This window comes from Setaria italica, chromosome IX, assembly GCF_000263155.2.
Source record: "Setaria italica strain Yugu1 chromosome IX, Setaria_italica_v2.0, whole genome shotgun sequence".
In the NCBI taxonomy this organism is placed as follows: domain Eukaryota; kingdom Viridiplantae; phylum Streptophyta; class Magnoliopsida; order Poales; family Poaceae; genus Setaria; species Setaria italica.
The window spans coordinates 18,602,852-18,619,054 of NC_028458.1; positions in this window are offsets into that span (position 1 = coordinate 18,602,852).

The following is a 16,203-nucleotide window of genomic DNA, read 5'->3' on the forward strand; positions in this document are numbered from 1 at the left end:
ATTAAAGTCTATTTGAAGTGCGTGTCCCAGTCCTTGTTGCACAAGCGTTTTTAGCTGTATGTGGGTCCAGTTAACATCTTGAGTACGTACTACGAACTTTGATAAACAAGGGAGAAAGAGTCACGTTCGGTGAAGTTTCTTAATCAAGTTAGTCGCCACAGGATAATGGTTTTCAATGGAGTTGGGGTCATTGAACGAGTTTTTTTTTGGACACGGGTCATTAAACGAGTTGGGATGGAAAAGGTACTGAAAAACCAGGGAAAAGCCGGACAGCCCAGCCCAGCCAAAGCCGCTCACACGACCCAGCGTATGCTCCCGTGCCACCCAGAGTGTCGTTGCCCCCGCACGGCCCACCCAGATGAGCACGCACTGCGAATCGTTAAACCATTTCAACTCCCGCGTGAGGAGCAGACTGCAGACGTGCTGAATGTTGATCACTTGATCAGCGATCGCCCGTCCGGCGCCCAAATGCACGCACGCCGGCGGCGCCTCGTGCCGGAACACCGTTGCGAAATCACGGTCCTTCGTGACACTACATGTCCAACCACTAACCTGTCTATTTCACCGTCAACGTGCGGTGATAACTAAATAAAACGCGGCGAGCAACGAACTAGTAGTATTCCCCAGGTCTTGCTATATCTACTGTAGGATGGAGTAGCCGATCAGGACAAGGGCCATATGCTGCGCGGGATCAAGCTTCGGAGGCTGAAAGGCCACGCTAACAATATCAAAAGCCTCGTCGCACCATGTTCCTGTCTCCCGGAGGGGGCACCACGGCGTGCTAGCTAACTTGATCCGACCGAAAAACATTATAGAACCATAATCACATGGGAATCTCCAACCAAACTAACTAAACACATCATCCCAACCGTTAAACCATTTCTTAGCACCAACTCTAGTTAGTATACTTAGAGCAACTCCCTTTTATTATTATTCCCAAAACCTTAATTAAGGAGAAAGAGTTAAAACTGATCCTCCAACAGCTCCCCTTACTCCTCACAAAATACGGCAATGCGAATAACTCCTCCGACGCCTCGCAAATTTCCGTGACTCCGCTCCTCCCCGATCGCTCCCCCCATGTACTCCTTTCCCACAACGAAGAAGAAGAATCTATCATTATCTGAAGATGAATCCAGCACCAGTTTAATGGAAAGGCTTCTTTGACTCATAAAGAATCCGTTTTACCTATCTCCAATTGCGATTATAGAACGCAGCAATAGATTTGAGGGGATGGAAGGGGCGACGAGTGTCAGCGGCGCTAGAAGGGGGGGCGACGGGAGAAACAGATGGTGAGGGGGCATGAGGGGGGAGGTTAGATCATGAGGAGGAAGGTGAGGTCGACCCAACTGATGGGCCCAATCGTGCTTACGTGGCCTGTTTTAAAATACTAGGAAGATTATTATTGGAGATCTGCCGTGGGATAACATGATTTTAGAGAAAAAATATTTAAAAAAAAGGTAAAGACTTCTTTCCAACCTGCTGTAATTTTGTTCAACTGCATGGCCACGTCGATCTGCCATCCACGCACGATCAGATGATGTATATTCCGTGACTACTTTTCAGAATTCAGAGACGCGCATGCCAGGATCTTCCATGTGCGCGGCCCCCACAACGTGCGTGATGCTCCATGTCCTCTACCATTTCCTTCTTCCTAGCAAACTCACTTTTCACCTCTCTCTCTATCTCTCCTATCTTCCTTAGGCGAGGGAGTGGCTCACGCGGCAGCCCCAATGAGGGAGCGCACGGCGCGGCGCCCCCCTCCCTCCCCCGCAAGGGCGCGCTGTGGCGGCCCCATTGTCGAGCATACACCCCAGGTCCACGAGTAGGCCTTGGACGGCCCACCAAGGGACGTACTCGGACAAGATCAGAACTAGGATGGGCGTATCCTTCTCGAATTAGTCTTGTATGTTTATGGAAAACTACTCGGGCCAATACCGAGTAGAACTCTGTAATAGTACCCGACTAGGACTCAGACTTGTAACCCTGCCCTCCCGGGTATATAAGGCCGGGCAGGGACCCCCCTCAGACACATCCCTCAAGACCAGAACATACATCAATACAAACCAACACACAGGACGTAGGGTATTACGCGATCTAGCGGCCCGAACCTGTCTAAATCGTGTTCCTTGCGTCACCATTGATTCCTTGATTCTCGACGACCCTTACCGCATAAAAGACCACCTAGGGTACTCCCTAGGCGGTTGCCGGTCTAAAACACCGACAGCTGGCGCGCTAGGTAGGGGAAGTCGTCGAGTTTCTCAGCGTAAACTCAATGGCGAAAGTCATCATCAGGCCCGTCTTCTTCATCGAAGCCGGCGCCACCTTTGTTTTTGGATCCTGACTTTGCGTTGCCGAAGGCTCGGGATCGTTCCGGCGCCAGATCGTCAACATCCACGAGAAGAAACCAGAAGATTTGACCAGAAAAAAATCAAAATTTCAATGTCAACGAGTTCGAGTTCGACTACGCGTCGGATCCGGCTTCCCCTCGGATTACTCCACTTCCCCGCTCAGGGGTCGAGCGTAGCCGACCTCAGGACTCAGGGTCGGACGAAGCGGGGCTTCACTCGGGGTCGGGCGAGGCGGAGCTACTCTTCCAAAGGGTCGGGCTCCGCCGACCCCAGGACTCAGGGTCGGGCGAAGCGGGGCTTCACTCGGGGTCGGGCGAGGCGGAGCTACTCTTCCAAAGGGTCGGGCTCCGCCGACCCCAGGACTCAGGGTCGGGCGAAGCGGAGCTTCACTCGGGGTCGGGCGAGGTGGAGCTACTCTTCCAAAGGGTCGGGCTCCGCCGACCCCAGGACTCAGGGTCGGACTCGCCTCGGATTCGACGGCCCCAGTCAGCATCCAAATCGGTTTCAACTTCAACGCGGTTCCCGCACAGACTCCGCAACGCAACCAAAGTCCACCAAAGTTTTCTTGCTCAAACCCGAGTCGACCTCGGGCATGAAGATGTTGACTCCGACTCATCCTACTCACCAGAGATATCATTATCTGGTCCAGCCCAAGGGTTGGTAATAACTTCGACATCTCAAGGCAGATTCGTCCACTGGCCGGGATTGCGACCATCTCTTCTCGACTGTGACTACGACTCACGCCTTGTCGCCCATATAGACAACCTACCATTTCAAGAAGGTGTTCCACTCACTTCCAACCGCGAAGAAAGTTACATAGAGATTGCAACATCAAGCTCCGAAAGCTACTACCCGGACAGGGAGGTACTTGTTATTACTCAGAATAATATCCCGGGTACTAGCCAGAACAGAACCCCCAGGCGATTAGCACAAATCGACTACATCTCTGAAGATGAGTCTACAGCTGACGCCCCTCACAATGAAACTTCCGAACAGCGCAACCAACGAAGGGCGCGCAATGCCACTCGAGCTGAGCGACGACAGTCGATGGCTACAAATATTCCTATTACAAATCTTGAACGAGCTTTCAACGCAGTCTAGGCTCAGGAGCACAATACTCCACTCGCGGCTATCGCTTCAATCAACCTTTTAACGACATTGATGCCTCAAGATAAGGATAACGCAACCACAGCTCAACTCGTGCAGCGTGGCAACGGACTAATCGCACAACTCGCGGAGCAAGCTTACAAGCTACTCGACAAAGAATCACCAATCCCGTCCGTTCCTCGCATTACATCGCATCAAGACGGAAGCAGGGGGGCTGCAGATAAAAATGCCGCCCCACGAAATGATGATGCAGTCAACCAACCCCGGCAACACAGCCAAGGTCCAAGCAAGCATAAAGCTCCTACTCGACAGAAGGATGTAGGTGAAGTCAGCTGCACCAACTCAGTTACAAGTATTCGCCCTACTCGGAAGGTCCACGAGATGTCCAACTTCAGCGATCTACGAGAAATCCTCAACAGTCGGCGCGAACGAGAAGTCGATAGCTACAACCACTTTCCTACTTTCACAAACCGGGTAATGAAAACAAAATTATCCGAAAAGTTCAAACCAACCGGCATTACCAAGTATGACGGCAAGCAAGACCCAGTTCAATGGCTACGCTGTTACTCGCTAGCCGTCCAAGCAACCGGGGGTAACAACGACACCAAAGTCATTCATTTCCCCATATGCATGGAACCCGCACCACTGACCTGGCTCGAGTCACTCAAACCCAAGTCCATTGACTCTTGGGCGGACTTGACAAAGACTTTTACCAACAACTTCGCCGGCTCCATGGCTAGACCAGGCAACAAAATCGACTTAAGACAAATTAAGCAGAAAGAGGGCGAGACCCTGCGCGACTATCTGCGACGGTTCTTCGAAAAGAAGGCTACTATAGTGGACATCTCCGAAGCAGACATCATTGAGTGCTTCCAAAACGGACTCTATGATCGACGAACATACCAAGACTTCGGTCGCCGACGACCAGCCGATGTCAAAAAACTCAAACTCATGGTGCAACAGTGGGCCGATGAAGAAGACAAAGAACAAGAACGGTTCGGTTCCCACCGTAACCGCGGACGCGACAACATCCCCAACAATGAAACAGATAAAACTCGGCATAACAACGCTCGAAACTCCTATCCAGGTAACCACAATCGCAAAAGGAAACCCGACAACACCGTTGCTGCCATGACTAGCTCCGGAAAAAAGGGACATCGCAGAAACGATGAAGGACCAACCTTCACGGAGCTACTCAAAAAGCAGTGCCCATGGCACCCGACTAGCAAGCACTCCGCAATAGACTGTTATAGCATGCGCCGAGTCATGCAAGACTTACCCGTACCACCAACTCCTAAAGAGTACGCCAAAAACAGAGATAAGGGTAAAAACAAAGCCCGCAACGACGAAGATGAGGACGGCGATTTCCAACCAGCTTCAAAAACCGTCAACGTCATTTTTGGCGGCATTCCTAGCACTGCATCCAAGCGAGCTAACAAACTCGTACTCAGGGAGATCATGGCCATCGAGCCGACGGACCCCACACCGCTAAAGTGGTCGGAAGTTTTAATTTCTTTTAGAAGAAAAGATCAATGGACAAAATTTTCAGAACCAGGCCGTTTTCCACTAGTCTTGGATCCAGTCGTGGCAGGTTCAAAGTTAACCAAAGTACTCATCGACGGCAGGAGTGGCCTCAACGTTATTTTCGCCAAAACATTAAGGAAAATGTGCCTCGACGTCACTGAAATGCTTACCCCAACGGATTCACCTTTCTACTGCATTGTGCCCGGAAACGCGGCCATACCACTGGGACAAGTTGTCCTTCCAGTCACCTTCGGAACTAAGGAACATTACCGCACCGAGTACATCAGATTCGAGGTCGTCGACTTCGAGACATCTTATCACGCCATACTCGGACGGCCAGCACTAGCCAAGTTTATGGCCATACCACATTATGTCTACCTGGTACTCAAAATGCCAGGTCCCAAAGGAGAGCTCACGCTACGAGGAGATCTCCAGAGATCCTACGAATGCGACACCGAAGCCGTGGAAATTGCTGCGACTACTCAATCTCCTAGTCCCATGCAGCAAATCTTCACAGCCTCAAAAAAGCTTCATCCAACTGAACTTGAGATCCCGGAAACCAAGTCAGGATCCACGAAAGTGAAACCTGCCAATGAGCAAGACTTCAAGTCAGTCGACCTCCAGACCGGTGATCCTTCCAAGACAGCCCTGATCGGAACAGGGCTAGATCCTAAATAGGAATTCGCGCTCGTCAGTTTCCTTCGGGCTAACCATGATATCTTCGCTTGGAAGCCGGCTGACATGCCAGGTGTGCCCAAGGAACTGATCGAGCATTCCCTCAACGTCGATCCCAAATCTACTCCAAAACGGCAACGACTACGCCAGTTCGCTCAGGACAGACGAGAAGCAATCAAAAAAGAGTTAGCCAAGCTACTCGTGGCAGGATTCATCAAGGAAGTCTTCCATCCTCATTGGCTCGCCAATCCTGTGCTTGTTCGTAAGAAAAACAACGAATGGAGAATGTGTGTCGACTACACCGACCTCAACAAACACTGCCCGAAAGATCCTTTTGGGCTACCCAGGATTGATCAAGTGGTTGACTCCACCGCCGGGTGTGCCTTGCTATGCTTCCTCGATTGCTACTCCGGCTATCATCAGATAAGCCTCAAAGAGGAAGATCAAGCCAAAACAGCGTTCATCACGCCCTTTGGAGCTTTCTGCTACAAAACAATGTCCTTCGGACTAAAGAACGCAGGAGCGACTTATCAAAGGGCCATACAGATGTGCTTTGAAAAACAACTTTATCGCAATGTCGAAGCTTATGTCGACCACGTCGTCGTCAAAACAAGGAACCGGGAGGAACTCATTGCTGACTTGGAGGAAACTTTCTCCAGTCTCCGTGCTTTCCGATGGAAACTCAATCCTACTAAGTGTGTCTTTGGAGTACCTTCCGGCAAATTACTCGGGTTCATCATTAGCCATCACAGCATTGAGGCCAACCCAGAGAAGATATCTGCCATCACAAACATGCAGGCACCAGCCAGCATTAAGGATGTGCAGAAACTCACAGGCTGCATGGCCGCTCTCAACCGGTTCATCTCGAAACTTGGAGAACGGGGACTACCCTTCTTCAAGCTTCTCAAACACCAGGACAAGTTCAAATGGACGGAAGAGGCAGATAAGGCTTTAACACAACTCAAAGACTTCCTGTCAAAGCCTCCTGTACTCACCGCTCCCTCGCCGAACGAAGACTTGCTCCTATACATCTCCGCTACTACTCATGTTGTCAGCATGGCAATAGTAGTCGAACGGTCTGAACCGAGCCACACTTACAAGGTCCAACGACCTGTCTACTTCGTCGGCGAAGTACTCTCGGACTCCAAAACTCGGTATTCACCGATACAAAAGCTATTATACGCTATTCTGCTCACCTCCCGGAAGCTGCGCCATTATTTCCAAGAGCACAACATCACAGTCATCTCCGACTTCCCGCTCGGTGAAATTCTCCATAACAGAGATGCTACGGGTAGAATCTCCAAATGGCCAGTTGAACTCGGTACTCTCACTTTGAACTTCAAGCCAAGGATAGCAATCAAGTCTCAGGCTTTGGTCGACTTCATAGCTGAGTGGACCGAAAATCAAGTTCCAACTCCAGTCGAACGACCAGAACATTGGGTAATGTACTTCGACGGATCCCTCAAACTTGAAGGAGCCGGCGCAGGCGTCTTACTCATCTCCCCCAAGGGAGACCAACTCAAGTACGTGCTGCAGATATTCTGGGAAGCATCTAATAACGAAGCCGAGTATGAAGCACTGCTACACGGCCTTCGCCTCGCAATCTCCCTCGGCATCAAACGACTACTGGTATACGGCGACTCCCTTGTCGTCATAAACCAAGTCAATGACGAGTGGGACCGAAACAAGGGCAACATGGACGCTTATTGCAAAGAAGTCCGTAAACTGGAAAACAAATTCTCCGGCTTGGAGTTCCATCACATCGTCCGCGACAACAACATTGCCGCCGACGTTTTATCCAAAATGGGCTCAACTCATGCAGAAGTTCCAGCAGGAATTTTCGTACACGAACTACGCAAGCCGTCCATACCTGCACAGGTCACACCGCCAGTAGTCCCGACTACTGACGTCTCCCGAGAAATCATGATGATAGAGGTCGACTGGAGGACACCCTTCATCGACTACATCAAAGATCACCAGCTACCATCCGACAAGAATAAAGCTGAGCAAATCTCCCAACGCGTAAAGAATTACGTTCTAGTCGGAGACAAGCTCTACAGGAAAGGTGCATCATCTGGTGTACTCATGAAGTGCATCACTAGAGAAGATGGCCAAGAAATCCTAGACGAGATTCACAGAGGAATCTGCGGCAACCACGCATCTTCAAGGACACTAGTTGGCAAGGCTTTCAGAGCGGGCTTCTACTGGCCAATGGCTTTGGCCGATGCCAAACAACTAGTTCAGAAATGCAAAGGTTGTCAATTCTTCACAAAACAGCAACACGTGCCGGCCTACAAGCTAGTCACAATACCTCCAACATGGCCATTTGCCTGCTGGGGGCTCGACATGATTGGCCCGTTACCAACTGCGCCAGGAGGATTCAACAGAGTACTCGTGGCAATCGACAAGTTCACCAAATGGATCGAGGTCAAACCGGTCACTTGCCCCAAGGCAGACCGAGTCCTCGACTTCTTGGATGAAATCGTACACCGCTATGGTTTTCCCAATAGGATTATCACTGATCTCGGGTCAAACATCAATAATCACGACTTTTGGGAATATTGCGAGAACAGCGGCATCGACGTCCGCTATGTCTCAGTTGCTCATCCGCGAGCCAACGGTCAAGTTGAGCGTGCTAATGGCATGATACTCGATGCTCTGAAGAAACGACTACATGACGTCGGCAACACCAAAGGCGGCCGATGGCTCAAAGAGTTACCCAATGCCTTGTGGGGCCTACGTACCCAACTATGGAAGACTACGGGACTATCACCCTATTTTCTGGTATATGGCTTGGAAGCCATATTACCCGCCGACATAATGTGGCAATCACCATCCGTTGAGCACTACGACGAAGAACTTGCAATAGAAACGCGGCGAACGGATATAGACAGTTTGGAAGAAACAAGATGCGCAGCACTAGTGCAATCTGCCAGATACCTTGACGGTTTAAGGCATTATCACGACCGCAACGTCAAGGAAAGATCTTTCAACTCGGGCGATATGGTCCTTAAACGTATTCAAGACACGTCAGGATTACATAAACTCAATTCACCATGGGAAGGTCCTTACATCGTATCAAAGGTTATAGGACCTGGATCTTACAGGCTCCAGGAGCTCTTAGGAGAACCAGTGCCAAATTCTTGGAATATCGAACATCTCTGTCGCTACTACCCATAGCAGCACCCGAGTAGTCGCTTCAAGGCCGCTACAAGGGCCAACTGCCCGACTACTAACTTCAAGATAGCTTCGACATGAGTTCTCTACCACAAGGATCATCGCCCCGGTACAAATCTCTTCGTATTAATTTCTACTGAAACAAGAGTACATCATGTTACATACGAGTACAAGGACTCGCCTTACACGAAGACTACAAGCAACTGCCTACTGGCGGGCTGCATTTAAGTCTCAGGCTTTTACTATATCACAAGGCCACTCAGGTCTGCCGACCGCAGGAAGGGCCCACACGCAAGGAAGCTGCGCAAAACGCAGCCACGCCCAGGTACCCTACCCAAGGCAATGCCAGGTACTCCATCACTGCCACCGCCTTGACAGCGGCAACGCCAAATCCGCCAAGACGCACCTAGAGGGAACCAAGGCTGCTCTTCTGCTAGCCTTGCAGAGCCAATCTACTCTACGGCCGAACCTCCACCTCTTTCAAAGCGGGATAAAGACCGCGGCACTCATCACCCATCACTCGCGAGTTCCAGCGCGTACTCCACTGGATCACGAGCTGCAAGATGAGGCGTGCGACGAAACCTCCTACGAGGATTCTTCTAGTATCGTGGCTATCCCTACGAGCGTAGGAGTCTGTGGAGCGAAGGTGGCCTCAATCTACGAGGAATCTTCTAGCACCGGTGCACTCTTTGATGGCTCTCTACACTCAAACAGAAGCAACCGAAGGAAGTCCATCGCTACTCAGAAACTTGAGTTGGTTCGCCCACCAGATGGCCCTATTTATAGCCGAAAGCCACAACTACCACCGGCCCAAGAGTTACTGTGCACCCATGATCAATAAGTTTGACAACTCCTGACTATGCCCATGTGACCACACTCATACCACAACGGACAAAAGAGTACAGTACACCCATGCATCAACAAAAGACAAAGGAGTACAGTATACCTGTCCCTCAAAAGACGAGTACTCAAACAGCATTACGACTACTCGACACTTGGGACTACTACAAGCCAAGCATGGCCTACATGTCGGGGGCTTCGACTACCCCAAAACTCAAGGTCGGGCGAGGCGGAGTTTTCACCCTCGACGAGGTCAGGCTTAGCCGACCCCAAAACTCAAGGTCGGGCGAGGCGGAGTTTTCACGCTCGAAGGGGTCAGGCTTAGCCGACCCCAAAACTCAAAGTCGGGCGAGGCGAATCCCCTCCCCAGAAGGTCGGGCCCAGCCGAGTTGCAATACTTCGAGATTCGACAAAATGGAGTAAAAACTACTCTTCGCAAGACAACGACACAACAAATCCAAAGGCTTGGCATTTCAAAATATCAATGTACTCGAATACACAAACAGCTCAAAACTCTTCTAAGGAGACAAACTCCGACATCTTGGATGCAATAGGCTCCGCCTCCTCGAGGTACTACGCATAAGCCTCCTCTGTGCAGTTGCAAGCCACGCCATCACCAGCTGCCGCCAAGTCTGCCCTTGGGTAGTAGGACTTCACAACCGCAAGAACCTGTTTGCAAACAGTCTTGCAAAGTCCCGCAACTTTACTCAGGGCAGCCCTTATCGCTCTACTAGCGATTGCGGTCCTGCGCCTTCCTCCACGGGGGCTATGGCATTCACCAAGTCTTCGGCCGCTCCAGACAGCTCTCGGAGTTCGCCCCGAAGTGTTCCCAAGGTCTGGGCATGATCTCTGCATGCCACCATGGCCATGGCAAGCATCACACCATTCTGCATCTTTCGGTCCCGCTGATGCTCGCAAGCAGCCTGTGCTTCCGTGAGCGCGGCCTGAAGATGTTCGGCTTCAACTGCCACTCGGTCATGAGCGTTCCTTCAATCGATAACTTGGCTCCTTGCAGCCGCTTCCTACTTCTTGAGCTCTACAAAGCAAAGAACTCAGGCCACAGCCAACTACAGTTGGACACACCCAAAGTAGTCGCAATGCTTACCTTGATACTTCTTGTTCAAGGACTTGTAGCGGCTCTCCAGTTTTTCCTGCAGAACCGCGTGATCCGCACGTTCCACGGCAAAGGACTTTGCCCCGACTTCATGCACCCGAAGAGCTTCTGTCAGTCGGGCACATTCCTGCTCCAACTGATGGCTTCTTTCCTGAAAACATCCAAGTAGGGTATGGCGAGTTTTAAGCCTCACAGCAACTCGGGTCATGCAACAACATCAACAGGGAAATCTACCTGGAAGCCCCGGAAAACATCGATGGCCCTCTGGAACTCCAAGTCAGAAGGCAGGCTAAGTACTGGTTTTTGGGTACTCTCCACAAGATGAGGAATCGTACCTAGAGCAGCACCTACAACATTTACCATGTCAGCTATCGACTACGACTACAATAAACAGACTACAGGCACTTACCTGGAGCAGTCGCTTGTTTGGCTTTTCCAACATCTACTATGGCCAGCGATCCGCCAGTAGATGATGGTAAAGCAGCGCCTCCTGAGCCCGACGCAGCGGCGGGAACCTCCACCGAATGAATTACGTCTTGAAGCATCGATATAGTAGCTCCAAGACGACCGGCGTCAACCTCGGGTACCTCTTCAACAGTCAAATCCTCCAAGGGAACAGATATTGTAGCCGAGGGATCCGGCACTACCCCTGTCTCTACAGGGATAATCTCCTCTGCATCTCTGCACCAAAAAGCGTCATTACATAATTTTAAGACAACCCAACGTCTTTCAAACAGACAAGAAAGCTCACCGGGTTGAACGTGGTGGCAGTCGCACACGCTTCTTCTCGGCGATAGGCGGCCGGGTACTAGGAGCCGTGGGAACAGCCGCCGGCACCGTCTTCTCACCAAGACCTACAAAACCGAAGTCAAGACTACAGTACTACTCAAATGAATACAATCGGAAGTGACAACGCTTACCACTGGCGATCACATTGGACAGCAAGGTACCAGTAGCAAGTACTGGTGACACCTCCTTCGCTGTACCCGCTACTCCAGCAGGCAGCCCCAGGACCGCCTGGTCAGCAATGGGCGGCATGGCAGCCAATGGAGTTGGCGCGGTTAACTCGGGGGCTACCACAGTTTCTGTTGATGGCACCCTCTCCGGCACCGTGTCAACAGCCGCATCACCGACTTCTGGGTCGGACATGGCCTTTTCTTCAGAAACAGCCTCATTTTCACCAAGCACCATATCTACAGCCTTTACGAACCAAAAACAAGATTCACCACATCAACAACGAATTTCAAGTTCATCAGTAATACACAAGTTACCGACTACATACCTTGGTACCCTGAGACTTCTCAGGGGTTGAAGCAGACTTAGCCGCAGACATCTTGCAGACTACTCTACGTCTCTTAACAGGAGGAGAAGGCTCGTCCTTCGACTCCTCGACGATAGCTTCCGACTCTTCTTCCGACTACGCCAAGTAGCCGGCAAGAACTCGGGACTTCAAACAACAAATCGGTATCAGCAACAAGAATCACAAGTCAAAGAAGAACAAGTCAGGAGGAAAATACTTACCACTTCTGGCTCGTACCAGGCGTCATACTAACGAAGGGCTGCAGGGATTACTGGTACTCCCTGATAGTTCCTAAAAAACTTAGCCAGCAGCACCTCTACATCATCATCAAATATGTCCTCATCAGACATACGCGATGGATCCTTCAGACCTGCGTACTCACTTCCCGAGTGAGCATATTTTCGAAGTGGCTGGACCCTTCTCTTCAGGAAGCTGGCCGCCACATTGATCCCAGTCAAACCGAGTGCTTTCAACTCGGTAATCTGCTGCATCAGGTGATCGAGCTCAGGAGTGTCCTTGGGCTCGCTTACCCAGTTTTTCGCATGTTTGGGCGTATGACCAGTCACCACAGGCAAACGAGGATCGTGGTTCCCGATGTAGAACCACCTTTTCTTCCACTCCCCATGGGAGTCGGTCAGATTATACTCAATATACGCACTTGAGTTCCTGAGTTGGAACCCGGCACCTCCAAAGACTTCCGTCCGCTAGGCACTTGGCTGAGGCTTGCAACGGAACAGCTTCCTAAACAACTCGAGACTTGGAGGTACTCCCAGATAAACTTCGCACAGATGTACAAATATAGACATGTGCAGTACACCATTGGGATTCAAGTGGACGAGCTGAAGTTTGTAGTACTCGAGAATACCTCTGAAGAAGTCGGAGGTGGGCACCGCCAGTCCCCTTTCCACAAAATGAGCAAGCATCACTGTCTCGGCAGGATGTTCCTCAAACTGCCACGCATTGGGAAACGCGGGGCGCCACTCAAGGATCTCCTTCGGCTGAAGGAGCTTGGCATCAACTAGCGCTTGGACAGCTTCCTCCTTCATCACCGAGTGTTGCCAAGTTACCCCAGGTGGCGGCGGTGCAGTTTCGTTCGTCGGCCCCACCTTCGGTGCCGGCAGCACCAACTCCTTCCCCTTCTTGGATTTGACCTTGCCCATCGCCGGAGCCTTGCCCTGGATCTTCTCGGGTTTTTTGCCCATCTTCTTGGTGCGCATTCAATGGACTCAGCCTCAAGTTAAGAAGGGGCTCCCACTCGGATCTATCTCAAAAGGCGGCAATGGCGGAGGCGGCGGCACTGGCGGCGGCGAAACACCGAGCGAAGGCGCAGAGGAGGAGGAAAAAGGGATCTGATTACTGTACGGCGTAACAGCAACCAAAAGGGGACCTTCCAGTTTTAGGCGGGTTGCCGGTCCAAAACACCGACACCCATGATGGAGCACGCGGCAGCCCCGGTGAGGGAGCGATGGCCTCCCACAAGGATGCATGCGGTGGCCCCATGAGGACGCACCCAGCAGCCCCTGATGACGCGAGGGCGCGTGTGGCGGCACTCGGCTAGGGCGCACGCGGCGGCGGCGGCGACCCCAGCGAGGGAGCGAAGCTCGAGTCGCTGCACGGCTCCACCATGCACTTGACCACAGAGCGCTTAGGCGATGTGTCGGTGCTTGCTGAGAGCTACTGTTTCTTAACCATCTACAAACACACCACTGCGACGCTAGGATGCGATATTATTTTTTCTTCAAATCGCTTCCAGTTAGCAACAAGGAGCTTAATCTGCTGTTGATGCAAAATCTGAACTTCAGGCTTCTGCGTTGAACAACACGGAGGATCTGGGAGTTCTGCTTAACTCCAGTGCAGGCTCCAAATCGGCTTTCGAGTGGTGCAAGGTGTGCCAGTCAATTTGAACTAAAAATTAACAAGGTAAACATTAAATTACTGAGCCGATCAGCGGCAAAGCCTTTCGAACCCATGGGTAAACGTTCCTGAAATAAACACCACAATAGACAGATTATTCAATGTAATCATGCGGTGTAAACAAATAAAGCATTAATAGCATGTGCCATCGGCTATATGAGCCGACGAGCTAAGATACAGCAGTGTAAAACAACAGCCATAAAAGGAGCCCTTGCTAACCATGCACTAGACTAACCGATCTAGTTAATGTCTTGATAAGTGTAATTGAACTTAGACAATGTAACACGAATGAGAGGGCATTGACACCAATCTATTAACCTAAGAGATTAGAACATAGCAAACAAGGACCTCTTGCCTACCGTTTACGAGCAAATTAAGCTAATGGAATCCTAATTAATGTCATGACCATGTAATTAAATTTAGACAATGTAACACGGTGAGAGGGCATTAACTTCGGCTCACTAACTTAGTCAGACAAGCTCATGGTAGCAAGGCTTTGTATGCGCCCCTATCAGCTCAATGACGTCACCACGCTTCTAAGAGAAACGGATAAGATCCGACCGAAGCATCGTCTCTCAATAGTAGCATGCTGACATCAAAGGCCTGACGGTTAGCAATACGAGGGGTAGGGGTAAAGTTCTATCAGACCTAGCATACATAAAGTAGTAAAAGCATGCAAGATCTACCAACCGATACGATCTGATTATTGTGAACGTTTAAACAAGGAAAGGGAGCTGATGAAGACAACCTAACCATATCTAAGCCGTTCGATAACTGTGAGTAACCATCGAAGACAAGCAGAATATTGGATAAAGCCTAGAAAGTTCTACTTGCAATCTAAGATAACTCGATAACTAGCCACACAACCGAATATCAGAATATAAGACTTAACTTAGAAAGTTCGAGGTCGTGATGATCGGGTGACGGTACTTACAAGCTCGCCTAAGATCGAAGCTGATGCAGCCGTGTGCGCAGGAAGGAACTCATCGAATCTACTCTACTCCTACTTCTAGAGGTTTTTGGTGGTGTGGCGTCAAAAGATTGTATTGATTAATTGATGATTATTCGCTACAAGGCTCACGGGTTTATATTTATACCCTGGAGTAAGCTAAAATCCTAGTCGATTATGATATGAACTATTACAAACTTAACTAAAACTACTAAAGATACACCTCAACACTTTCCCTTATTTGGTGGAGTCGATTTCGCTTCGGATCGGGCTTTCTCCGATCTTCTATTGGCTTCCGGAATCCTGGTCACCCGCGGCTGGTCTTGGTCAACATGCTTCATCAACAGACCCTTTATCTCTCCTTCATCGGCTACCATAACCTAATCCATAGCGGTTGACTCTGGTCAAAAACCGATGTCAACACATGCCCCCCAATTTTGAAATATAATATTATGTTCCAAAATTCTCTTCTCTTGTCAGCACCTTCATAAGTCCTGAGCCGATATCCTTCCAAAACAAAACGAGCCATTGCCGCAATCATGACTCTTTTTTTGGTCTCCGCGATGGCACCGCCCTCGATTTTCAGGATTCACCTGATCAATAATACTATTACATAACTGCCCCGTCCCTTCATCTTCTTCACCAAGCCAAGCAAGCTCTCCACCACCGCAAATCAAAACCAAATCTCCACTTCTGAAACCATCTTCAAGCGCAACAGTTGTTGAAGCATCTTATCGCTCTAATGGCTACCTCCACCACCATCCCATAGCACCACCTTATTTTGATGTTTTTAGATCTGATCTGCCCCTTTTGTGACATTTCTCAATATTCTTTCCATCGCTTCCCTGTAGGTGCTTAGAGGCCACATTTTGATTCCACTTAGCGACGTAGATAATCCATTCTTTCTTAGCCCCATGGGTGATGAGAATTCCACTGATTTCATCAATGCTGAAACCCAAAGGATTCCTTGTAAGACCTCCTCCATGGATCTAACTATCTGGGAAAATGGTTCTTCGAGTCCATTAAACCTGAATATTCCTTTATTAACGCTGTTGTTACTGCGCTGCAGTTATAAATAACAAAGGAAAACATCCCTTTCATTTTACTTTTGCCATCTGCTCTTTCAACTTCCACACTGTAACCCTAGTGCTGTCGCTGCCTAATCCTTGAGCGCTAGCACCGCCGTTCCCCACCACTCAGCCCCCAAGCGTATGCGAAAGAAGACACACGTGGCAACAAGGATGGGGAAGAAAAC